The sequence below is a fragment of the Triturus cristatus genome, chromosome 1_1 (assembly GCF_964204655.1).
Source record: "Triturus cristatus chromosome 1_1, aTriCri1.1, whole genome shotgun sequence".
NCBI lineage: Eukaryota > Metazoa > Chordata > Amphibia > Caudata > Salamandridae > Triturus > Triturus cristatus.
The window spans coordinates 675,738,175-675,763,636 of NC_140579.1; positions in this window are offsets into that span (position 1 = coordinate 675,738,175).

Genomic DNA, 25,462 nt, shown 5'->3' on the forward strand with positions numbered 1-25,462 from the left:
TCCAGGACCAGCTAAAGCCCCGCAGACTCTCGAGATTTTTCTCGGTACAGAGAGCACATCGGGTGCCGGTCGGTCGGCCAAGGCTTGGCGCTCCCTCGAGACCGATCTTGGCAAGGATATTCAACTTTCGAAATAGAGACGCAATCTTACAAGCTGCCCGAGTGGGACCACCAATTCGAGTGGACAACAGCGTGGTAACCTTCTATCCTGACTATACGGACGCCGTCACAAAGAAGAGGCGCACCTTAACGGAGGTCAAGCGTGAACTTCGCAATAGAGAACTAAAATACTCAATGCTCTACCCGGCGAAGTTACGGGTGGAAGCGGAGGGCAAAAGCTGGTTCTTTGCCGCACCGAAGGAGGCGCAAGAATGGCTGGAAGGTTGGCGCCCAGCTAGAGACAAGGGTGCACGGGAGAAGAAAGGACAGCGACAGCCCAGACAGCTGGCTCAGCAGGAAGAGCGAGCAGAAGGGATAGGCCTGGTTGTCAGAGAAAGATCTGGCAACGACGCGGAGTGAGACTTTGAGGGGTAACCCCTAGACCCAGAGAAAGGGCCACAGTATTGAACACTTGTAGAGCCTGGGTGCGCTTCTGCGTTGAAGTCAAGGAGATGACCTACAGAGATGGTGCAAAGTAGCGGACGGTGGGCTGTGACAGCAGATCCAGCAACGAGAGGCGAGGACCCCCGCTGATGGTGATGTATAATCTACAGGGCGAATGACACTGGACATAGACTGTGCACCACAGACTCATAAAACTCTTCATAAGGGGGACTGGGTGAGCCGAGGGGGACTTTTTCCCCCTTGCACGTAGGTTCATGGGTAGGGAATTCAAGCACTCTGCTAAGTTGGGGAGGCAGGTAGTTTCACATCCGCTAGGCAGGGAGGCAGGGAGGGGGGCGAAGGGGCGGGAGCAGTTTAAGTTTGGATTGACGGGGGGTTTTTGTTTCGTAGCGACAATTTTTTGCACAGAAGCAATAAAGGCGAAGACGGACTGTAGAGTGATAGGTAAGCCAGAGGTAGCACAAGGCACAGTACTAGTTCAACATCGAGATGACGGATAGAAACCAAAATGACTGTAGCAGCAAACCAAGGGTACAAGATGCTAAAACAAAAGGGCCCCCATTGACTGTTGTGTCCTGCAATGTAAACGGGTTGGGAGACAAAATTAAACGGGGGCTAGTGTTGCAGTTCCTCCGACGAAGGAGCCTGGCAGTGGCACTCCTTCAGGAGTCGCATCTACAGGGCACGGCAGTCAAAGCACTAGATCGATGGGGGTTCAAAATGGCAGTGCACTCCGAATTTACTTCAGGTTCGCGTGGGGTAGTGAAGAACCAAGACCTTATGGGCCTGGCGGCGCAGGGTACGCCTTAATCTCCTGAGTTCACCTGCTTTGTCGAACAGAGACACGGGACACTCCGTTAGGCGTAGAAGGTTTGGTTTATTAGCTGCAGCTAAGTACAATTGTCCCAGAAGTACACTCGGTATGTTTTAAGGAGACTGCAACTTTACTTCGTGGCGCACAATCTTTTATAACACACATATTCACAAAGAACACTCCCAATGCATACAGGGTTAACCAATGAGAAGAATGTGAAAACAAGATATTAGGTAACTCAAATAATCCTCTCTTCCAACTGTGTTTGTCACCCTTCCCCACAAGTTAATCAGTGGTAGTGTTTATAATTCGACTTGCAGGTGGCAGGACACATTTGTATGCCCCGGAGGACAGTTGTGAAATGAATACGAGTAAAGAATAGCGAAGGCCAGAGGATAAGATAAAGTCAGGAAAGAATGGTGCGAACCAACAGATAGTCGAAACAGGGATCAGTCAAACCAGACGAGGATTAGTGGAGTCGGCCAGACCCTGACACCAGCTTTAAACAGAGGCAGGAGGTTATGTGACACTTTGCAGTAGGAAGACAGAAAACAACACCTCGTTCACCGTGCTGCCTGAGTGAGGGCAACACAAAATGGCGGCGGAACACAAAATGGTGGCTAAATACGAATGGGATCGGAAAACTGAATTACCTCAGACCCTCCTTTTGCCATTACTCAGGCAAGACGCACAGACTCATTTTAATCTGAGTCGACGTCAATGGCCATGAGGTCATCAAGCTGTTGCTGTTGGGACAAACATAGTGGCACAAAGACCACAGATGGCGGGGCCACACTGCATACAGAGACAACAGGAAAAAGTTATGGCCAAAACCACTCCAAGGAATGTGAATACCTTCCATCCCCATTTGGACAGTAATCCCCAAAACCATTCCAATAAAGACCAATCTCCTTCGTCCTGATGATTCGACTCGGAGATCACATGTAATTTGGAGATGGCTTGGTATACCGTAGGGGCATCGTCAGGTATATAAATGCAACAGCTAGATCTGATCAATTTACAAACTCCACCACGATCCGCAAGAATAACATCCAGAGCAATCCGGTTCTGCAATGTCATGAGACGATCCGACTGAAGTTCAGCTGTGAGATTACTCAAGGCTCCCGCAGTGACATCTATGGTAGTCTCAACAACACAAACCAATTGTCTCATGTTTCTACTGTTGGCCATTGGGCCCCAAAAAGGATAAATCCTTTAAGGAAATCACCTCACTCTTGTCCTGCCGTGTCTTTAGAATCAATAATCCCTCTGCCATATCTGTTTCTGTGATGTCCTGAAGGAGCAGTGTATGTAGGAGGGAGAAGAAAGGCTATATAGCACGTTCCTGAAAAATCTGTCGGTAGCCACGTGTAGGCTCTATCGTGGCAGACAAAATACGTGCCCTGGGATGGCACCAACGGTGGTGAATTCTGAGATGTGTAAATGTATGTATGGGAACAAAAACTCTTTCCTTGTCCAGTGTCAGTAGTCTGGCCATTCATTTGTAAACAAAAGTTACCTCGTATGCCCGTTTCTCATCAACAGGAACCCTACTATTCTCCACAATTCTAGCCATAGCCACTATTCCTTTTATCAGAGAACTATGACTAAAATCTTGCCCACTACCATATGAACCAACTGGACGTCTAAATCGGTTCTGATATGCATTTGAAAACATCACAAAATAGGCCCAAGCGGAACCTTCATAAGAAAATGGAAGGGCTAAATATGGCATCCCTTTGTCTGTGGTATGAGGCATAAGTCCACACACCCAACAGTCGGTTGTGTTGACTACCAATTGGTGTTGATGCAACAACTGGACAAATTTATTGTTAAAATATTCTGTTCTCCTGATTAGTTCATGTTGGGGAAGCGTATGTAATTGATGTGGGGAGATAGTAGAATGAAGAGGCAAGGAAATAGAAGTAGGGACAGATTTGTGCTGCATAGCATGAACAATCCAACCTACACAAGCCAATAAGGTACTAAAAAACATAAGAACACACAATGTTATGCCACATTGACTGTACACTAATTTACAATATTTCTTTCTCATCTCTTCCTTCTTATTATTCTTTCCCGCTTTGACATCCATCCTCTAAAATTGTTGCTCACGGCAATCTTCCTTACTCACTTGGCTGTGATTATTAGCCGTCCTATGACACTGCAAGTCCTGGGGGCCTAGCCACTATACAGGTCACGAACCAAGACTCCTGCCGTGACCCTGCAACCTGGATAGATGATACATGTCACGAAAGAGATGAAAATCTCAGGTGTCCTTGACCAGTCTAGGCCTTAAATGATATTGAGTTCTGTTCAGTACAGTTTGGTCCTGAAATAGTGTCTGTGGATCTGTAGTGTTCAATCGGAGATGTGGCGGTACGGCTTCTTGTAAAATGTCGTCATCTTCTTTCTCTGACTGAGTTCCATCTAGGTGTGCACTACTGAAAGGTACAAACCGGGGGACCCTTTCGCCTTCAAAATCACCTACACCCTTGCGGACCCACTTGTCAAAAGGCAAGGGCAAGGGCACCTTTTTGCAGTGCACGCCATGGATCCAGTTCTTTTTCCCTTCGACTTTCACTGCTGTACGTGTCACCAGAAGAACTTGTCGAGGCGCCTTCCAACGAGGTTCCAAATTCCTTGTCCTCTGAAAACTTTTCACACAGACCCAGTCTCCCGGTTGGATAGAATGACCTGGGTCTGTGGAGGCCTCTGGTAAACCTGTTGGTGGAGAACACATAATTTAGTGTTGAGGTCATGTAAGTAGTCAATCAGCATTGGATACTGTATGTCAGAATACTTTTTAGGGCGAGGGACTCCCCAAACATTAGCCAGGCGCCCAAAAACAACCTCGTATGGGCTGAGTCCCAAACGAGAATGTACAGCTGTTTTAGTGGATAGGAGAGCCCAAGGTAAAGCATCGGGCCAGGCAAGTCCCGTGCTAGCCTGTACCTTTGCAAGCTTAAGTCTGAGAGTGCCGTTATAGCACTCTACCAAACCCGCTTATTGGGGATGGTTCGCCGCATGGAATTTCTGCCTGATACCAAGACCGGCACACACCTTTTTCATAATTTGGCCTACAAATTCACTTCCATTGTCACTCCAGACAATGCGTGGCAAACCAAACCTAGGGAAGAACTCTTTCAGAAGAACTTTGGCAGTGGACAAAGCAGTGTTGTCTTTCAGGGGGTAGGCCTCTATCCATCTGGAGAAGGCACACACCACCACCAAAACATATTTGAGATTGTTGCATCGTTTCATGTGAATATAATCCATCTGCAACACCTCAAAAGGATATGTTGGGGGAGCAAAATGACCTGCTGGAGTTGGGGTTCCCTTTCCTGGATTATGCATCAAGCAAACAATACAATGCTTCACTAAATTATCTGAACATTTTGGAATCCCTTGGTTCAGCCACACTGGAGCCAGAAGCTTACATATTCCTTTCGCACTGATGTGGGCTGGACCATGTGCCATAGCAACTACAGGCAGTACATAGGCATCTGGTAACAGCCAACGCTGATGTTCTGACAATTCTATCCAACATCCCATCGCGTCTAACATTCCTGTACTCTCTTTCCACTTACTCAACTCTTTCTCTGTAGCCTCTCCTTGAATCGATCTCACACTTTCTATTGTATCCTCACACATTCCTTTTTCCTTGACCCAATTTGCAGGGCCCGCAACATACATGCGACTTATAGCATCTCTGGCTGTTTCTTTCGCTACCTCATCCGCAAAAGCATTCCCGCGACCAACATCATCAGTAATCCTCTTATGCGCACTACACTTTATGATTGCTATCTGGGTAGGCAAAGCAAGTGACTCAAGAAGATCAGTTACCAACTGACCATGCTGTATTTTAGTACCGTGGGAGGTAAAGAATCCTATTTCCTTCCACAAACGACCAAAACTATGTGCCACACCAAACGCATACTGGCTGTCGGTATATACATTCACTCTCTTCCCCTTAGATAACACACACGCTCTGGTCAAAGCTATCAGTTCAGCTGCCTGAGCTGAATTATGTCTGATGCGTGCTGTCTCCACGATTGTATATAAGGTGGTAGCAGCATAAGCTGAAGTTGTTTCACCATTAGGGAGTTTAAAACAAGAACCATCCACCCATAGGATCCCATCCGGGTCCATTAGTGGTGTATCTTTCAAATCAATCCTACCTTTTGTCTCCTCCTCAGTACGGAGAAAACAATCATGTTGTTCCTGAATACCTTTCTCCTCTGGAAGAGGTAACAATGTGGCTGGATTTAAAGTGTTACATTGTTTGATGTGCACATGACTAGCCAAGAGCGTCAGCTCATACCCAGACAAGCGAGCACTTGTAAGATGCTGTGTTTTTGTCCTATTTAGCAAGGTATCCACTGCATGTGGTACCATAACAATAAGAGTGTTATCTAGCACCACTCCAGCAGACTGACGAATAGAAATTGCTGCTGATGCTGTAGCTTTAAGACAACTAGGCAATGCCTTGGCTACTGGATCTAATGTAGCCGAAAAGTAGGCACATGGCCACTGCTTGTTTCCAAATCGTTGTGTGAAGACTGACAATGCACAACCCTCTCTTTCATGTACATAGAGCGTGAAGGGCTTACTGTAATCCGGAGTACCCAACACAGGAGCAGAGCACAGAGCAGCACATAAATCAGAAAAACTCTTCTGACATTTGACAGTCCAAGGAAGGGGTTGGGGTGTGTCTTTCAAAGTGAGTGCCAACAAAGGTTTAGCCATCAAAGAAAAATTTGGAATCCACTGTCTACAATAAGAGGCAATGCCTAGAAAGACACGCACTTCTCTTTGTGTGGATGGCACAGACATTTATGCAATTGCTTGAATACGTTCTGGGGTCAGTCGCCTTCCCTCCTTCGACAAGAGATGACCTAAATAGGTAACCTCTTGGCGGGCATATTGTAATTTAGAAGGTGAAACCTTATGGTGAAGGTCAGACAAGTGACGCAATAGTGCAATAGTCACGTTCTTGCAAATATCCTCTGAATCAGCAGCAATCAATAAATCATCCACATACTGAATAAGGGTAGCACCTGGCGGTAAAGGAAAAGCATCAAGCTGGCACTTCAGAGCTTGGCTATAGATGGAGGGACTTTCACAATAGCCTTGGGGTACGCGCTTGAATCGGAAACTTCGGCCTCCTAAAGAGAAGCCAAAAATATCCTTACTCTCTTCAGCAATAGGGATGCTGAAGAAAGCATTTTTCAGATCAATAACAGAAAACCAAGCTGCCGAGGTAGGTATCATAGTTAACAGGGCAGTGATATCTGGAACAATAGGAAACTGCGGTACAACCATTTTATTAACCTCCTGGAGATCAATAACAAAGCGATAAACAGGAGGCTGAGAAGGATCAGTGCGTTTAAGAACTGGGAGAACAGGACTATTGCATACATTTCCCCTCGTCTCCTCAAACACACCCTTCTGAACCAAATCATAAATAATAGCAAAAAGCGCTCTTTCACCATCATTGGGAATTTTGTATTGAGGGATGCGTGGCAATTTAGCATTGGGCTTGAGGGTAACGACATAGGGTGGGATCTCAAGACAACCAACATCATTTGGACCCGTAGCCCAAAGTGTTGCAGGGAGAGAGAGCAATTCAGGTGGAAATTGATCTTTAGACAAATACATTGGAGAAGTCAGTTTCTGCCCCAAAGCGAGATGTACAGAAGGAGAACAATATATCGTTGCATGCAATCTTTTCAATAAATCCAAACCCAACAGATTTTCGCCGCAACCAGTCGTTAAAAGAACCGGAGCTTCCAAATCACAAGAACCAATTGAAATAGGCAGAGGACAAGAGACCGGGCTATGAACTGGGGCGCCAGAAAATCCTACGGATACGTTTGTTAAGCCAGACAAAGGTGCCCCAGGGAGTTTGGAGTGAATACTAGAACTTCTCATCGCACCAGTATCTAAAAGAAATGGCTCTGAAACACCCATTGTAGTGACATTAACATAAGGCCCATTCTGATCTACTGGAATGGATACAACTCCCTCACTTTGTCTATGGCTGTCCTAGTTAGCGTGAAGATCGTCATTCTCACCTTCAACATAGTAATCATCATTGTAATACTGTGTAGACTGAGTATTTTGCTGATCAAAGTAGTTCATAGAATGTGGAGGTGGAAGGGAACGCTGTGTCTGGGGCGACATACCTCGACCTCTACCCCTGGGCGCTAACTGGGAACCACCACGACCTCGTGGAGTAGATAGTCCTCCATTACGCTGTAATAAAACCGGGCAGCCATTCTTAAAATGACCTTCCTCCCTACAATAGGCGCATTGGTTAGGACCTAACAAAGGCCGCGGAATATAGGGCTCAGGCTTTTGAAACACCCTCTGAAACTGGGGAGGCTGTTGAAACTGGCGCTGAGCAGAGCGAGGAGGATAAGCTTGTTGCAGAAGAACCTTCGCTTTTAATTCTTTATTCTTTTTCTCTTGTTTGTCTTTTTCCTCTTTGTCCCTGTTTTCGTAATATTGAGACGTAGCCAATATCTGAGCAGAAGAAGAAACAGCCCATGAACTATCAGAGTCTTTTAATTTATGTGACAACTCGGGGAGCAAATTAAATACGAATTTATCTACAACTAATCGCTGTCCACCATCCGTAGTCATATCCTGACCACTGTGATCAATAAACGTCTCCTCAAAACAAGTGAAGAAATCGGAGACATTCTCATCTTTCTTCTGTCTACACGCAGCTAATTTATCCCAATTAACTCGTAAGGCGGGCATCATTGTTTTCATTAAAGTAATAATCCTACCAGTGAGTTCTGTGATCAAAACATCAGGCTTAGCACCACCCACTTGTGCTTTATCCGAGGCAGTTATAGCAGCCCATGCACCACCCAATTCTTGAACGTGATCCTCTCTACGAATACGAGCCCATAACGCTTGTGGGACTACATTTCCCATCAGCATGTCAATATCGGCTAAATTCATAATACAGGCATCAACAGTCTGGGACAATTCTTTATAGTAACCAGCAGGGTTTTTACGGGGATCCGGTAAAGATTGTTTGAGGGCTAAAACATCAGATCTCTTCCAGGGCACATGTACCCATATACGCTGGAAGTGAGCGGGAATAGCTGGATTATTACCTGCTTGCGCAACCTCTTCCCTCCATATCGGAGGAACCTCTCTCATTGGGTAATGTTTCAATGTCTGCCGAACAGCAGGATCAGAATCAAGAAAAGTTTGTGAAGAAAATAAGGACCTAAAAGTAACAAGTGTCCTTACGGCGTCCTCAACCTTAGAACCCACAATGAGTCCTTTATCGAAATTAGCCTGAACATCCAACAGACCCTGGGGAAGTAAACCCAAATCCATATCCTCCCATCCTTTAGCAAGAGTGTCACACATAACATTAAATACATATCTCTGCGTGGGCGCATCCCACTGATGAAAGGTGATCATGACATCTTTCACACTATACTGGGGACCCTTCTCGATCCATTTGCGAGCGAGAGAGTCCAACACCACCCGTTCGTCGGAACCTGGAAATTGACTACGAGACTGTCTTCGAGAAAAAACCGGAGACATGTTCAGAGTCCCAAAGAAAGGGGACAAAAAACCAGAGACAGTATCTGTTATTCGTTTGCGCACAGTAGGAGAATTAGACATAAGGACAGGGGACAAGGTATTAGGCGATACAGGAGAGGAACTGGCAGTTATAAGGGGAGCCGAAGGCAAAGAAGATTGATGTTCAGGAGATGGAGACAAAGGAATCAGTGGCACAAGAGGTGGGAGTGGCAATACCGGAAGGGGCAAATTTGGAAGAACCGGAACAGGTGGGGGGACAACAGGCAACTGAACAGGTTGTAACAACGGGGGTGCATTAGCACCTTGTACATAGTGTGGAGGCAATCTCAATAGGTGAGACATCAAAGGGTCTTCCTCCAGATCCTTACTTTTATCAGAAGGGGAATTAGGCAACACCGGATAGCATCTATCTATTGCTATACGATGCTGTCTCTCTGAAATTTCTATTGCATTATCAATCTCATTATCTTTAAACTGCTGGGCAGCCTGTATAATCGTCATATTTTGTGCTTTCTTATCTGGTTTTGCCTGCTTAATTTCCTTCTGTTTGGCTTCCTTACGCCAGAGGCGGAAAGAGTCAAACATTGCCGGCCGGGCTTGTCTTTTGAACAATATCGCTTCCAAATTGTCTAATATGTCAGGCTCAAAACTACCATTTTGTGGCCACTGTAGAACGCCATCGTTCTTCGTGTATCGGATCCATGCCTTATTAAAGGCAATGGGGCCGACACCATGTTTTGAATAAAGCTCATAGGTGGGAGTTCCAACCGGAGGAATCGGACAAGAGTCCTCCAGCCGGGAATCCCTATTACAACCAAGGCAACAGAACTTCCTAAACTTACACAGACCAGGCATCGTTATTTCACTGGACTGTTCACAAACATCAAGGGGGCAAATCAAATAATATAGCACAATCTGTACTCACCCCTCGGCTTCGGCTTTTGCAATAGCCGAATCAAAGACCCAAATCAAAACAAAATAGTGGGAGCTACCCACCAATACTTAACTAAGTGTCTTCTTACGCCAACAGAGGCCCATCTAATGTCTCGCGATACCAAACATCATCAAAGGGACCAAAGCAGGGCGGCAGTCAGGGCAGCAGTCGTCAGCAGCCGTCAGAAAGGAGAAACCATGCTGCAAAAGACCTTCGGACCACTTCGACATACAGGGGTCGCTTGACGTGGTTCGCGATTCCTCCAGAATTTTCTTGCGGGGCTCCTCACGATCCTCGGGCAGAACTGCTACCTCTGAAACCGGCCCACGTTCGGGCGCCAAATTGAAGAACCGAGACCTTATGGACCTGGCGACGCAGGGTACGCCTTAATCTCCTGCTTTGTGGAACAGAGACACGGGACACTCCGTTAGGTGTAGAAGGTTTGGTTTATTAGCTGCAGCTAAGTACAGTTGTCCCAGAAGTACACTCGGTATGTTCTTAGGAGACTGCCACTTTACTTCGTGGCGCACAATCTTTTATAACACACATATTCACAAAGAACACTCCCAATGCATACAGGGTTAACCAATGAGAAGAATGTGAAAACAAGATATTAAGTAACTCAAATAACCCTTCCCCACAAGTTAATCAGTGGTAGTGTTTATAATTCGACTTGCAGGTGGCAGGACACATTTGTATGCCCCGGAGGACAGTTGTGAAATGAGAGAATACGAGTAAAGAATAGCGAAGGCCAGAGGATAAGATAAAGTCAGGAAAGAATGGTGCGAACCAACAGATAGTCGAAACAGGGATCAGTCAAACCAGACGAGGATTAGTGGAGTCGGCCAGACCCTGACACCAGCTTTAAACAGAGGCAGGAGGTTATGTGACACTTTGCTGTAGGAAGAGGGAAAACAACACCTCGTTCACCGTGCTGCCTGAGTGAGGGCAACACAAAATGGCGGCGGAACACAAAATGGTGGCTAAATATGAACGGGATCGGAAAACTGAATTACCTCAGTAGGGCTCCTCCTCAATAAACGCTTCCCTCTGACAGTAACTGCGACACATAGAGACGATCAGGGTAGGTTTGCGGCCATCACGGGCCAATGGGATGGTAGAATATACAACATTGTGTCAGTATACATACCCCCGGCGCTGCACCAGCCTGCATTCACAGATCTGGGTAACTTCCTGCTGGCCCTTCTGGACGGGGAATTGATACTTGGTGGGGATTTTAATGCCGTTATGGATACAACTATGGATCGACACCCCCCTAGAGATCCAAGTAGCCCAACCAATAGATTACAGGAATTTGTTGAAGCGCTTGGGCTGCTTGACGCATGGAGGGCTAGACACCCAAGTGAAAGGCAATACACCTTCCATTCGGGGGTACACCGTAGTCTCTCTAGAATAGACTACATCTTTACATTAGCGACAGGGATGCTGAGTATGGCAGATATTAGACATCTACCTAGAGGTATATCAGACCACTCACCGATTCTCATCACATATGCCGCATTCACTCCGAGGACCCGAAGACTGTTCCCCATCAGGACAGGATACCTTCAGAGCCGTACAATATGAAAGGGCCTCCTTAGGACGACGAAAAGGTATTTTGAGGAAAATTCAGGATCAGTTACCTCATCGATAACGTTGTGGGAGGCGTTTAAGACAGTGCTTCGCGGACAGGCCATGTCACTGATAGTGGGGCAGCAGAGAGATCACCGGAAGCACATTGATGGTCTAGAGGCAGAACTCTCAAGGGCAGAGACGGCCCTAGCGGCAGACACGACTGATGACACGTTACATACCTTACATATGGCGCAGCAAGAATATGGGGCATACACACGAGAAGAGGCCATAAATAAACTGACGAGGACGAAACATGTAATCTATGAGCATGGGGATAGGGCGGGACGACTCCTGGCCTGGCTTGGTAAGCGGGAAAGAGCGAGTAACTGGATAACCCAGATAGAAGCTAGGGATGGGGCGTTGGTGACGGCGCCGCAGCAAATCGCAGAGGTGCTAGCGCAGCATTATGAGGAAATATATACACCGATGGCCACAGAGATAGAGGAAGAACACTTAGCATTCCTGCGGGATATCCGTATGCCATTGCTAGACGGAGCTGCCATAACTGCCCTCGAGGCGGATATTACGTCGGAGGAATTGGTACAAGCCATTAGGGCACTACATACAGGAAAGGCACTAGGGCCCAATGGAATCCCAGTGGAATTCTATAAATTGGCAAGTCCACAGTTGGCGTCCCACCTCCTCGCCATGTACACTGAAAGCTTAGATAGAGGAATCCTGCCCAAAGAGCAACGACTGGCCACTATAGTGGCGATACATAAGGCCGGAAAAACGGCGCATAAATGCGGATCGTATAGACCGATTTCCCTCCTTAATGCGGAGGCAAAAACTACTTGATAAGACACTGGCATCAAGGCTGCAGCCACATCTCGCGGCTATAATCCATCCAGACCAATCTGGATTTATGCCCAACCATAACACAGCACTAAATATTAGAAGACTGCACGGAGTAATAGAGCGTAAATCAACTATAGGAGAAGACGCAGTCATACTATCGCTAGATGCAAGGATGGCCTTTGACCTAGTGGAATGGCCCTTTTTATTTGCGGTCCTTAAGCATATGGGGTTCGGGCCAAAATTTTGTGCATGGATACGTCTGCTATATACGCGGCCGATGGCACAAGTTGTAGTCAATGGCCACTTATCGGACGAATTCCCATTGGGTACAGGTACTAGGCAGGGCTGTCCACTGTCACCACTCCTGTTTGCGGTGGTCCTGGAGCCCCTGGCGGCATGGATTAGGCAGGAACTCACAATACAGGGATTGAGGTGGGCCGCCGGATGGGAAGATCGCATTTCACTATATGCGGATGATATACTATTATACTTAACGACCCCTGCATGGTCCATCAATTGTCTTCTAGATATCTGTGCCGCATACGGTCAGATGTCAGGATATACCATCAACTGGGGAAAGTCATTGCTATATATACTACCCGGCCCCCCGCCGAGGCTCCACTGCAAATAGTCACGGAGGGCTTTAAATATTTAGGAATATTTGGGACACATGATCATGCGCTGTTCATGGATATGAACCTGACCCAGCCCCTGGCGCGGTTTAAAAAAGACGTTAAGTATTGGCGTACATTACCCTTAACACTCCTAGGGCGGGCAGCCTTATTTAAAATGATGGCACTCCCCCGGTTTTTATATGCATTACAAAATACGCCATTCCGGGTCCCAGAGACGTACTTTACAGCAGTAAATGCGGAAGTGACGTCGCTGCTATGGGATGGGAAAACGCCTCGAATAGCTAAACAGAAACTCACCAGCAGCTGGTATGATGGCGGAATAGCCCTCCCGGACCTGAAGATCTATTATTGGGCATCTCAATTGGTCGCAATCAATCAGTGGCTACATATCCCACATGACGACCCCGCATTCAGGTTAGACAGACACCTTCTAGAACATTCGGGGTTAATGGGTGCTCTATACAATAAAAAGACACAGAGTAGTATTACAGGGCCCACACGACACACACTGCAAATATGGTATGAGGCGCAACACACACTAGGATGGGACGGTGTCGTCACACTAGCGATGCCATTATGGGAGACCAAACGACTAGGACTGTTGGGAAGGACGAAGGGATTTCATGGTTGGGATCAAATTGGCATTTCCAAAGTGGGGGACCTGTGGCGGCAGGGTGAGGTGGTCTCCTTTGCTCATCTTCAGGCCACTTATGATATGGCCAAGACAGATTTTTTTTCGATTCCTGCAGGTTAGGCATGCGTTGCAGTCCCTATTACCGCGAGGCACGAGGCCTGAAGAGGCCTCTCCACTGGAGGACAGATTCTTGACGGACCACCTCCGTAAGAGAGCAATCTCATTGACATACAAGAAAATAGTTAATAACTTACAGGACCCTATAGTAGCGCTTAAGGTAAAATGGGAACGTGAATTGGGCGAGATTGATGGGGCGGACTGGCGGGAGGCTCTAGCCTCCCCTAGAGAAGCTGCAATCCCATCAAGACTGAGACTAGTCCAATTAAAAATCCTGCATCGCACTTTTTACACTAGACAACTTCTACATAAAATACATCGGGCTGACACACCGCTCTGTCTCCGGCAGTGCGGGGAAGAGGGCACATTTTACCACACCATCTGGCTATGCCCTAAAATAGTGCAGTTCTGGACGGCGGTAATGCGCACGTTGTACCAGGTCACGCAGATCGGGACACTCCCAAGCACGAGATGTTGCCTGCTCAATATCTGGGAACCTACAGACTTAAATGCGGTGGCTCAAGACTGGGTGACTCTGGGCATGACGATCGCCAAGCGTAACATTGCCCAGCGGTGGGGATCCAGAAACTGCCCCACACTAGCTCAATGGTGTAAAGACATGGATATGACAATGGTGGCAGAAAAGTCCGTGTATATTCACCGGAGGTGTCCTAAAAAGTGGGAAAAGGTTTGGGGAGGCTGGAATAAATATCGTGGAAATATCTGTGAACCCCCTCCGCCTGATGGATCGGACTCAGATGAGAGTGACTCAGCGACGTAGGTGGAGCACGCATGGGGGGGCGAGGATGATCAAACTGTAAGACTGCCAAAGATGGAACGAAAAGGAGGGCACGATAAGAAGTACTGTGATGCTAATGTTGGTGCTATAACACCTCAGTTTGTATGATACAAAGATGGAAGATTGCTGTAATGCTGTGCAAGATGTTTAATAAAAAAAAAAAGTTTAAAAAAAACAAAAACAAAAATAATAGAAATCAATAAAGCAGATATTGATAGCAGGGCATCTCAGTAGTGCTTCACAGTGTTACAGCCTGCAGTTGCCCAGTCAGTAGCTTAAAGCCAGCCGAGGGATGCAGTGACAATGATGTACCTTGCTGGTGGCTTTGTGGTGTTACTCATAGGGGATTATGCCCACAGACCTATTTACTTTCCTGGTAGGAGATCAGAGGCAAGAGAGCCTGTACAGGTGACCTTGTTGCACAGAGAATGTTGGACCTATCCCAGGTTGCTGGGACATCATTAGAAGTCCCACAACACATCCTGCCATCACCTTGCCCCCTACAATTCTACTCAAGCCTGAGAACTCAAAAGGGCTAGGGTCAGCTCAGAAACCAGTGGCTCTGTGCTGCCAGGTTTTCATCGTCTTTCCACATCTCAGATACTGCTGGAGAGAGAGCTGTAGACAGCTTCCTGAAGCCTGGCGTTTCCTGACTGGAAGACATATTTTTGAATAACACTTTTTAATCTCTCTGAGTTGCAGGCCTATAGTCAGGTCTTGTTACAGCTAAACCTATGACAAAACGTATTTTGGAACCCAAAGGAAGAAAATGGATGCACCAGATCCTGGTCCTTAGACGGTGTATCGCAAAATACCTGTTCAGTCACCACGTTTTCTGACTCTCACATTAACCAGGCAGAAGAGGGGCGATTTCTGTTCTCTAATGCTGTTTAATTAACACAGCAGTTGAAATGTGGTTACAGCGAAAAGTAAACGTGTAAATTCCGTCCTCAAAGGAGAGAAGATAACATAGCAGTAGGTTTGGAGGTACTATACAAAAGAAAGGTATATATATTTTCTGCACTCTAAAAAGTTTACACATACTTACTTTTCAGAAGTGTTGTGCTGTATTGAAGGAAGAAATGGAGGACAAGATGACTCTACTCTTGCGTCCTAGGAGTCAGTAGTTTTAGGTGTCAAAACTATTTTTTGTATAACCCCTTTTTTACTCTTTTTTTGTTATTTTGTCAATGCGGGTCACAAGCGTGTAGGCATTTTTCATTGGCCTAACAACAACCACCAAACTTCAAACTGCATTGTTTGCATTTAATTAATTCCATTAACTCTATATTTTCAAAGCCAGTTTTGCAATTATTTCTTCGGCAAACACAAACAATGGTAACCAGCAACAATTACACATTTTTGAAGGACCATACAACCAATGTGGTTTGGGAACATTTTTGCTAGTTCATCAGTTCTTTGCCTAGCCTACAACAATATAATCATTGGTCGAGTGGGTGAAATCTGAGAGGCACAACGTGCCCATACTTTTTAAAGCAGTTTTTTTACCCCTGCAGTATGCAGAATAGACCGAAGATCAGAAACACTAGCACAAAAGGGCACTCAAAGTGCCTGCGAGCAGCCCCTCCCTCAACTTTAACTGTGGTCTGCATTTTTCCCTTCAGTGGGACTATATGTTCACCGTCTTGACTAGAATGGGCCTTCCTCAGTTTTTCCTACAGTGGATTAGGGTGTTATACACTGAGCCTGTTGCCAGAGTGCGAGTCAATGGCTGAGTGTCTTCAGCCTTCCCAATTAGCAGAGGCACACGGCAAGGCTCCCCCCTGTCGTCAATGCTTTTCGCGCTTGCATTGGAGCCCTTGGCCTGCAAATTGTGCCAGTTGCATGCGTCAGCTGCGTTACGTTTCAAGCAGCGCCCCCTTGTTGCCGACGACATGTTACTTTATGTGCGCGAGCCAGAGACTCACCTGCCTGAATTACTCCGCGAGTACGCAAAATTTGAGGGTTATTCTGGGTTAGGGATTAACTGGGCCAAGTCTACGGTGTTCCTGCTTACTGCTGGCACGGGCAAAGTTGAGTTGGATTTCCCTCTGACTTGGACCTGTGACCCGGTGAAATACTTAGGGATCTGGCTGTATAGGGACCCCAACTAGGTAATCTCCATGAACTATGGACGGGTTGTAACACAGATCACATATAAGGCTGAGCGGTGGTCTAAGCTGTCGCTTGCTGATCGTATTGCCGTTACGAAAATGTCTATATTGCCTAAATTATTACATTTATTCGTAAATAATCCTATTCGTCTGAATACTGCTCTATTTAAGACACTTCAATCGGTCCTTTTGTCCTTCGTATGGGGGGCAAGAAGCCCCTATGTAGCTGGAATACTCTAGTACAGCCGTTCGACTGGGGCGGATTTGAGGCACCCGATATGCGCTTATATTATCTTTGCGCGCAGGTGCAGTTTGCGCATTATTGGTTCTTTCTGCAGCGGTTTTTGCCGCACACAGCAATTGAGGCCGACGCAGTACTTCCGATGCCGCTGATGGCTACAGCGCTCTCTGAGGGGAGTGGAGGCCCAGGACGGAAATTAACCAGGTGCAGTGTACTGCCTGAGCCTGGCGGACTGTGGCCAAGAGGGCACAGCTAGATTACCTGTATACCCCGAAACTCCCTATTGCTGCACATCCAGGCATTTCGGCAGCTCAGGAGCGCCCCGCTCTGCGAGCTTTGGGAGCTGTGGGTGTCACGCATAGTGTAGATAGGTTTCCTTTGATCCTGAGGAGTTCCCAAATCCTCCTGACTTTAGAGGCACGAAACATGTCGATCCTGAGAGTAGGGCTACTCGACTAGACACTTTGCATCTAGTACACTGCCACTGTCTATATTTTTAATCAGGCAGTTTACCTTATGAATATAATAATGGTTAGGACTAACTGACCTGTTTTAATCCACTTTCATTCACATCTACACACACTAGGCCCCTCATCTCCACTGCACCAACCGGCAGAAACAAAAGATCCCTGCTAAAGAGCCCCGGTCTGGGAGCCCGTCAGGTATTGCAGCGCCGACCTGACGAGGGGCAGGCTCATATGATGAAGCATGACACCTAGCTTGCTGGGTGTGTGAGAGCTCTAGTTCCGTAAAGGGGATTCCCTCTTTTTTCTTTACACTCCACCACTCTTAGCTTTTAGTAGGTGTGGGATTACCTTGACCACCCTCGCCATTTAGTATCTCCTCCCCTTCTTTTGTTTCTGAGGAACTTTGTACCTTCTTTGCATACAGTCTTCCAGGGCTCGTACGTTGGACCTCGTTAAACTAGCCCACCCCCCCTTGTCCCCCTCTTTGGGAATCACAGTGGTACAGACTGCCATTTTGGGTCGCTGCTGCGGTGTTGGAGGTGAGCCTGCTGGTCCCAGACACGAGTGAGACTCCCAGTGGTGCCAGGGAAGTTGCAGGTTCCTGGAGTGGACTTGGGGCCAGTGAGCACAGGTGGGGGACGACTAGATACGCTCCACGTGCTGCCCCCTCGCTCCCCCCTCCCCCCTCAGTTTTCCACTCTATAGGGGCTGGTGCAGGTTGGGGGTTCGGCGGTCGTGTCGGGCCGCAAGGGGGGGTGGGAGACCTTCTGGAGGGTGAGCCACGCGGCAGCGAACTCGGACCGCACTTGCCCGCTGGTGTGCATTGCATCTGATGCCCTCAGGTGCCTGTGTGGAGAGCCCTGTTGGTAGAAATGACGCGAGATAAGGGCAGTGGGGGCCAGACCAAACAGGGCCCAATAGACAAATTCACTGGTGCGGGAGTGGGGGCTAGGACATCGGGACAGCAGGGGCTGGCGCCAGATAATGCAACACTCCTGGAGGCTATTGCCCAGTCCAGGGATATGCTTGGCGCCAAAATTGGTGCAGTCAGCTCGAATGTCATGCTGCTGCAACAAGATCTGCGTAATGCAGTAGCGCGCATTACGGAGGCCGAATCCCGCATCTCCGGAGTCAAAGATGATGTCACTACCCTGAAGAAGAAGGTTGCTGCCATGGAAACAATCCAGAAGGGACTGGCAATGCGGGTGGAGGATGCCGAAGGGCGTGCCCGGCACAAAAACCTCTGCTTTGTTGGATTCCCGGAGGGCTGCGAGGGGGACAACGTGGAGCATTTCTTGACACAGTGGCTGGAGGGCTGGCTCCCTCCAGTTGTACTCTCCCGCTGCTTTGTGGTGGAACGGGCACACAGGACACTTATGCAGAAGCCCCCCAAGGGGCTCGCCCGCGACCAATCATAGCAAAACTCCTAAACTACTTGGACCGTGACACTATCTTGAAGCAGGCCCGAGCCAAGGAACCCCTTATCCTTAACAATGCACGCATCCTTATATTACCGGATTACACACGACTGGTGCAGCAGCAGCGACAATCGTTTCTTGCGGCGAAAGCCCGCCTCCGAGACCTCAAGCTCCCGTATGCCCTGTTATTTCCTGCCCGCCCGAGAGTGGTGTACCGCTCCCGTACGCATTTCTTTGATACCCCGGAGGAGGTTTTCAAATGGACAGACGAGACAGTGCGGGTGCGAGTCCATACACCACCTGGTAGGGAATCGGATTCGTCATCGAGCAAGGCGGCCCGGGGGGACCCCGGGGCCAGCTGAGGGGAAGCAGGAGGTCGAGGTCCAGGCGTCGTTCCCAATCCAGTATCACCCTCTCTCGGGGGGGCTCCGCCTCTGAAAGACAGGCTTCTGCAGACTGATCCTTGGGTCCGTTTGGGGCTGCGGGACCTCGGACTGTGGACTAATTGCCAGATAGGCTTGGATTTGGGCTGGTATCTCTGCCAGGCAGCTGCTGGCGGGGGAATTGCCCGCGGGGCATGGGTTGCAAGTTGGGGATCCTTTGGGCGGTTCGGTCCCTGTCCCCTGGCTGGGGATTCGGTTCCTATCCGGCCGCGACAGATACTTCAGCGTTCTTGAGGTATGGGGTGGGGGGGCTGTTACAGGAAGAGGGGTTGTTTTTGTTACTAGATTGCGCGACCACAATGGGTTCTCACAGGAGCTTCAATACCCGTCAAGGTAATAAATGCTTATCAGGATGTCAGATACATCGGGCGGGATGCGGGTGACCCCTTGTACCCTGCGAATTGTTAGCTGGAACGTTTGTGGGGCTCTGGACAAGATCAAACGTGGGGCCATACTTCAACAAGCCAAGCGGGCGGGGGCCGATGTGCTTCTGCTACAAGAAACATACTTAATGGGCACTAAGGCCCTGTGTCTGCAGAGATACGGGTTCCAACACATTTTTCACTCTGGGTTCACGAGGGGTTCGCGGGGAGTGGCGATATTGATTCACCGCAGGGTCCCATATACACGAGAAACACTGGTCAGACACACAGGGGCAATACATTTTTATTCGGTGCAAAGTTGGAGACGACACTCTGACATTGGGTAGCGTCTATGCTCCCCCGCCATTGCAATGGAATTTAGTGGAGCAGATTATGAACATCTGGGTGGACATGCCAGAGACGCTCTCAGTTGTGGACGGGGACTGGAATGACGTCATGGAACGGGGTCGGGATAGATGGAGGAGTGGGGGCATAGTATAGAATGGTCCTCCCACGAAATTACACTACCTAGTGACGGGATTTCATTGGGTAGATGGCTGGAGGTACATACATGGACCTCGTCGAGAATACACTTATCTCTGCACAATACATGATTCATTCTCAAGACTCAACTACCTTTTCGTCCCCAGGGTGATAGTGCACAGGGTGGCGTCGGCTGTTATTCTGCCCAGGGGCTTGTCAGATCATTTGCCGGTGGCCCTTACGCTTCAGATAGGTCAAGGGCGGCAACCGCTTAGATGGCGCATGTCTGTGTGGCATTTGCAGAAAGAGGACTACAGGGAGCATCTGACCGACGCTATCGATCACTGTCTGACAGTTAATGTGGGGTCCGTTTCCTCTGCTGCGATACTGTGGGAGGCACTAAAACCGACGCTGAGAGGGGTGGATATTTCCTGGTGTGTGGCGGCGCGTAGGGAGCGCAAGAAGGAACTGTTGCATGTAGAGGCAGAAGTGCAGGTGCTGGAACGTAGGAGCCGGGAAGCGGAGGGCGGCCCAGTCAGACGGCAATTAATATTGGCACAGCAAAACTATGCAGCCCTGCTAATGGACGAAGCCCGCCAAGCCTGGCTGGTGACGCGTAGCAGGGTGTATCGATGGGGGGACAAATACAGCAAGATGCTGCATCGACTATGCCAGGGGGCCTTTCATTCCCAGGCCCTACCGAGAGTCCTAGGCCCGGCCGGGGCACCGCTTATCGAGCCCTCAGCTATCGCAGAAAGTTTTGCTATATACTATGAGGATCTCTACGAACCAAAAGAATGCCTTACAGCCGCCGTCATAGCTAAATTCATAGATGACTTACAGCCTAAGGCCGTTTCAGATGAGGTGCGGGACCGACTAGATCGGCCGCTGACGGATGAGGAGCTGGGCATTGCACTGGGGGAACTGAATCCCGGGAAGGCTCCAGGACCGAACGGATTCCCCAGTGAATTTAAAAAAAAATATTTTATACAGCTGGGCCCACAATTTAGACCGGTGGTGGAGGAGGTGTGGGAGCGCGGCTCGCTGCCCCTCGGACTGGAGGCACGCGGAGGAGGTGGTGGTGTTCCTTAAACCTGGCAGGCCTCAGGAGCAGCATGCGTCATACCGTCCCATCTCCCTCCTGAACATGGAGGCGAAGGTCTTGGCCAAGGCATTGGCCAACCGGCTTCTACCACACATTTCCACTCTGGTGCACCCCGACTAGGCTGGGTTCATGCCCCAGAGGGCGACCCGACATAATATCAGGCGCGCACATGTGGCGGTGGCGGCCAGCGGGCAGTTGGGGGAACCGGCGTCGCTCTTGTTGGCCGACATGGAAAGGGCATTCGATTCCCTGAACTGGGTGTATCTCTGCTGCGGAGACTCAACTTCAGCCCGAGATTTTTCTCCTAATGCTACTAAACACAGACCTGACAGCGTCGGTGCGGGTGGCGGGAGCACTCTCCAGGCCCTTTTCTATTCAGCGGGGAACGCGGCAGGGCTGCCCCCTTTCCCCGTATCTATTTGCGCTCGCCATGGAGCCGCTGGCGGCCTGGGTGCGCATTGATGCTCAGATTCGGGGATTTGATGCGTATCCTACAGATCTTTGGGGAAACCTCTGGATTGTATATGAACCCACGTAAATCTACGCTATGGGCCTCAGGGGTCGAATGAGAGTGGGAGCATGGGCAACTTCGGATCAACTGGCGGTGGGGGGGTTGAAATATCAGGGTGTCCTCCTGTCCGATGTGCCGGCAGTGTCTTGGCAATGCAACCTGGCCCTGGTGTGGGAATGTACCCGGGAAGATCTTAAGGCATGGTCCCGCATGCCCCTATCCCTATATGGTAGGTCGGCGATTTTTAGATGGTGGCGCTTCCCTGGCTCCTCTACCAATTGCAGAACCATCCATACCAGATCCCACCCCGATGGTTTAAGCAAGTGAATGCAGCGCTGGGTCAGTTTCTATGGGAGGGGGTAAAGGTGAGGGTGGCCTTGCACACATGCTTCCTGTCTACCTACTGTCGGGGTCTTGCGTCCTCAGATGTCCTCTCGTACTATCAAGCTTCACACTTACTAGTCCTCAATGAGTGGTGGTATGGTGACAGGGGAGACCCGGCATATGCAGTGGAGCGGCAGCTTATGGGACGCCATTCCTTACATACGATACTATACTCAGTACCGCTCCGGAGGTCGTTGCCATCAGTCACGCGGGTGGTGTTTTTGATCTGGAGACAGGCTCTGCGCCGGATGGGTTGGTGGAACACTTTGACCCGTGAGATCCCCCATTAGGACAACGGGCGTTTACCTCAACTGGCAGCACTGCAGAGCTTCCGTGGATGGGACGCAATAGGCATCTCAGTTCTGGGGGATGTTATGAGGGACTTGACACTTAAATCCTTCCAGGAACTACAGGAGGAGTATGAGATGCCGCGCTCCCAGTTTTACCACTACCTACAATTTAGGCACGCCCTATCCCCTAGCTTGGAGGGCCTGGAGTCCCTACCCGAATATAGCCCCATAGAGGTGAAGGTCTTCATGGGGGACCTCCCGGATCGCAAGCTCTCCCGAATATATTAGTCACTGGTCATTCACTGCTCCCCCAACCTACGGAGGCTTAGGAGTGCTTGGGAGGAAGATGTGGGTGCATTGGAGGAGGAGGCCTGGGCTGAGGCCCTAGCGGCCCCGCGGGGGGGCGGCGATAGCAATGCGCCTATGGCTAGTGCAGTTCAAGTACCTACACAGGGTGTATTTTACCAGAGTGCGTCTGTGGAGGGCGGGAATGATCGCCTCTCCAGAGTGCCTTCGTTGTCATTGGGAGGACGGTACACTTATACACACGGTCTGGAGCTGCCTATCATTAAATAGCTTTTGGAGAGGGATATACTCCTGCCTCTCTGAGGAATTGGGATGGGAGCTCCCCCGCACGCCACAATTGGCCCTGCTACATGTTATGGAGGGAGTGGGGGGTAATATTTATATACGCCACCTCTTACAACTGGGCCTCACATTAGCAAAAAGGGATATTGCCAGAGCCTGGAAGGTACCTAGGGCCCCATCGGTGGATGCATGGAAAAATGGGCTAGATTCTTGTATGGGGTTAGAACAACCCGTTTTCCTTGCCAGGGGGTGTCCGCGCAAACACTTTAAGATATGGAATCGGTGGGCAGACTACCGGGGTCTAATATTGGACCCGCCACAGGAAGTAGAGGCATGCTTGCCGGACTAATTCACATGCACTTTCTTGGACGGTGGTGGCGGGGGTGGGACGGCTCGGAGGGACCAGTATCCCCGGTTGTGAGGTTATGTGTTAGACAGGTTTATGTGGCATCGGCGCAATCTGGGGGGGGAGTTGGGGGGGATTTGTTATATTGTGGTACGCTAATACCTGCAAAAGTCAAAGTCATTATCAATGTATGTTTGATGTGTGCAGATGTCTCTGAAGTGCAGAGCCCTGCAATATATGTGAAACTAGACAAATGAAATTTGTTTGAAAAAAAAAAAAACAGAATCCTGAAAATTAGAATGCCCTCAGGTTGTAGGAATTTTACTGCAATTAGGCCATAACGCTAGAAAAAGTAGACAGTAGCCTTCGCCTAGTAGCCCAGAACTGGCCAAGAAATTTTGCGACTGCGCATACAAAAAGTGGTCTTGGATCTGATCTTAGGATACGTATGGCTTCGAGGTGGCTAGGGGTCCTCATCTGTCTACATAAGGGAACCAACCAATTCCTTCTTAATCCAGCATATGCTGGACATACAAAGAAAACGTGGCCTACAGTTTCATTTGGGTTTGAGCAGGACGGGCATCCCTTAGGCTGGCTATTGTTGTTTAGCCAAGAATTGGTAAAAGAATTAATAGGTAAACAGCCGTACCTGAACTGCGTATACAGTTTCCTGTCCCCAGGCTCCTTAATGATATCAAAATAAATTCTCACGATGTTTAGAGAATTTTATGTCTAAAAAAACATCGGAAAGGCTACCATGGCAAATCTTCGAGTAGGTGATCTGCTCCACCCATAACCAATATTGATGTTTTATTAGGTCCTTTGAGTACAATGGTAGGGGACTAGCAGACTCATTTGGGAGACCAATTGCTGCCCGGATGGTATTAACATGTTTTATCCACTCAATTTCTTTGAATATGTCTAAGACAGAGACTTCATTAAAAGCAGCAGCATAAGGGGCCAGGTCGGGAGTAGTAACCAGCCTATACCAGAAAAGCAAGGGGCGCAAACTCGCTTGCTCGTGTATTGACCTAACTCCCAGGTCCAACTTCAACGGAAGGAGGGGGGTACTTTGAGGTAGGGATACAAGACTCCTAAGAAACTCATTTTCCACTAATGTTAATTTTCTTGCATCCACTAAGCCCTACAATTCTGCCCCATAGAGCACACTGCTCACAACCTTTGAACTATACAGTTTAAGGTCTGGGGCTACGGGCTTGGTATATCATAAGCAAATCTCACGCCGCAAGGCCTCTGATAGCTGTGAGAATTTTAGGGACACCTTGTTCAGATGATTATTCCAGGTCATACTGTCAGACAGCGTTATACCCAAGTACTCAAAGGAACTAACCCTCTCTAATGGGACATTATCTAAAACCAGGTTTCATATAAAAGTTTTAAGAGGATTCAATATCATCAACTTGGTTTTAGTGGTGTTAATGACCAGACCCTTCACATCACAGAAGGCCTTAAATTGGTCCAGAAGCTTTTGGAGGTCCATAGGAGTTTTGGATACCAAAAGAGTATCATCCGCGAACAGCAAAGTAGCTATTTTCTGGTTCGCCAATGAGGTGGCATACGCCGGAGTAGAACATAAAAGGTCGACAATCTGATTAACATAAAGGGAAAAAAGAGTAGGGGCCAGGACACACCCTTGGCGTACCCCACGCCGGATCTTGATTAGGTCAGTAAGTTGCCCCTGAATACCCCACCTCACATGCTCGAAGTTATCGTTGTGTAACCTAACCAAAGGTTCTAAGATTTCGAGGGGCATTCCCATATTCATGAGGGTTTGCCAAGGTAGATCCCTGGGGACTAGGTCGAAAGCGGTTTTGAGATCTATAAAGGCAAGATATAAACTGCCTTTGCCCAATACAACCACCTTCCAATATAGCAAGACAAGGCGAAACGCCTGGTCAATGGTACTGGTCTTCCGTCGAAAGACCGCCTGCAATGGAGAGATGATGTTCTTCTCATCCATCCAGGTTTGGATTTTAGATAAGAGCGAGCGGCAGAAGACCTTTTGGGCGCAATCTATCAAACTAAGTGGACGGTAGTTGGCGGGCTTAGACCTGTCCCCTTTTTTAAAAATTGGGATCACTTCCGCCCCCTTCCACGAGTCCGGAATGCTTCCTCCTCCGGCAATATCATTAGCCAAGTACATGAAATACGTTGACCAGTTCGCTCTGTCAGCGCGAAAGAGGTT